The sequence below is a fragment of the Rana temporaria genome, chromosome 4 (assembly GCF_905171775.1).
Source record: "Rana temporaria chromosome 4, aRanTem1.1, whole genome shotgun sequence".
NCBI classification, from domain to species: Eukaryota; Metazoa; Chordata; class Amphibia; order Anura; family Ranidae; genus Rana; species Rana temporaria.
Window position 1 is genome coordinate 366,697,586 of NC_053492.1, and position 2,430 is coordinate 366,700,015.

Below are 2,430 nucleotides of genomic sequence, written 5' to 3' on the forward strand. Positions count from 1 at the left end.
TATACTGGGAAAAAAAGTTAATTATTTATGAAACACACATAGGAAACTACTTACAACACTTTTCTGGCGATATCCTTTGAAATAGCACGTGCCAGACTGACAAATTCTAGCGATCAGTTTTTTCCGGTAGGCGCCTCTTACGGAGAAACGCAGCATCGGGCGGAGCTGAAGATCCTGACGTCACCACGCCCCAGCTGGCTGGCTTGAGCTGAAGCTGTGTTCATGTAATTTTGAAAACATTGCTGCTATGGACTTTTAATGATGTCAGTTACCCAGGATTATAAATAAAGGGTATTTCTTTTAAGAATATACTGCACTATGAAGTATTCCTTTCCTCTTTCATACCCGCTGTTCCATTGCGCTCCATGAGTGATCCTTTATACACTGATACCAGGAAGGAGATCGATTGGAATCCTTAGACGGTCGGTGGAGGAATTGGAGCATCATCTGGATCTTTTTTTGCTTGCTGCTTGACTGAGGGATTTCTGTTTGGTGTTGAGCCCCTAAGATCTCCGTGACAGAGATCCAACAGATCCGGTAAGTGGCCCATTCTTATATTCATTCCTTCTCTGCCGAGTGAGATACAAGAGGAAGTTTTACACATACAAATGTTGTTTAGAATTCAGGAATAACATCCTATGTGGCTACTTTGATATGAACGTTTGTCATTCATTTCCATTACTTTATTGATATTTGTTGTTTAAAACAGCATTTTTTTTGCACTTTGTTTGCTTCACCTTAAGGTTGCGCATCTATTTCCATTTACGTTTTTCAATTTATTTTTATTGTTATTTTTCTTAAATACAAAAAAATTACATTTAACCCCTTCAATACAGGGCTTTTATTCCCACCTCCATACCGGGCCTATTCTGGCACTTCTCTCCTAGCCCAATTTTTTTTTAAAAATATGAAAGATGATGTTACGCCGAGTAAATAGGTACCTAAGATGTCATGCTTTAAAATTGCGCACACTCATGGAATGGCGCCAAACTTTGTTACTTAAAAATCTCCAAAGGCGACGCTTTGAACATTTTTACAGGTTACCAGTTTAGAGTTACAGAGGAGGTCTAGTGCTAGAATTGTTGCACATGCTCTAACGCACGCGCCGATACCTCACATATGTGGTTTGAACGACATTTACATACGTGGGCGGGACTTACGTGTGCGTTCTGAGCGGAAGCTACCAGGGACAGGGGCGTTTTAATATATATTTTTTTATTTTACTTATTTATTTATTTTTTACCCTTTTTTTTACATTTTTTTTTGATCACTTTTAATCCTATTACAAGGAATGTAAACATCCCTTGTAATAGGAATAGTGTGTGACAGGTCCTCTTTAAGGAGAGATGAGGGGTCAATAAGACCCCACATCTCTCATCCAGGCTGGAAAGCATGAGATTATGAAAAAAAATTCACTCTCGATCTCATGCTTACTAGCCGCAATTGCGGCTTTGTTTACTTCCCGGGTGCCTGGGCGTGACGTCATCACATCGCACCCGGGCCTCTGACGGTCATAGAGATGACTGGTGACCATCTGGTCACCAGTCATCTCTATGCTTCTTATCCGGCACAGTGCGATCCTTTCTCCGGGCCCCCGATGGCATGGGAGAGCCCGGAGAAGCACCGGATGGCGGCAAGAGGGGGGATGTCCCCTCCCGCCGCCTATAAGAACGATCAAGCACCCCTATGATCGTTCTTATGGTGCGCAGGATCGCCGCCGGAACACAATCATATCTGAATGATGCCTCTAGCTGCAGGCATCATTCAGATATCCCGCACAAATTCCAGGACGTCATATGACGTCCACCCGGGATGGGAGATCCCCTTTGTGGACTTCATATGACTATGTGCGGTATTGAAGTGGTTAAACAAGATTCTATCACATTATATCTCTATTCCTGTTCAATATACCAAATCTAGTTCGATATCCATCAATCACATTACCTTTTAAAACAAGATATCCTACAATATATACCTACATATACTCACTATTATCTATCGCTTCTCTGCCTTTTGGCTAAGATCCAGTGTAGTATCTGTTCTTATCAGTTGCCAGAAGGTGGCGCTATGCTAACCGTCCCTAGTACACTGCGAGGTGGAAAGGGATGGCGGTGGCAGATGCAGAACCTGCTGGCGTGGAGGTGAAAGCCTTCTGATCGGGATGGAGAAACATGCGGTCGAAGCTGAAGGGTCGGGTCCCTGGCCTTCTGGCCTGGATTTGATGCAGTTCCTAACCTTGCCAGTTTCTCAAGAGGGAACGTCAACCACACCCTACTGTTAAGGGGGGGTCAGTTGTAGGCTAGTACCTCCCGAGTATAATTAGGTAGCGAGTGAAAGAGGCGAAGGGGAGAGCTGTTTTGGCTCGGTTCTCTCCCTGAGCTTCCGGAGCTCTCATTCCTCTCTGGTGGGGAAGGGGGCTGTGACTGTCCA

General features: G+C 44.1%; 1 pseudogene; it reads left to right on the forward strand.

The window, feature by feature from the left end:
* Positions 1–1,997: 1,997 nt before the first annotated feature.
* On the forward strand, positions 1,998–2,080 carry LOC120938716 (annotated as a pseudogene).
* Positions 2,081–2,430: the final 350 nt, after the last annotated feature.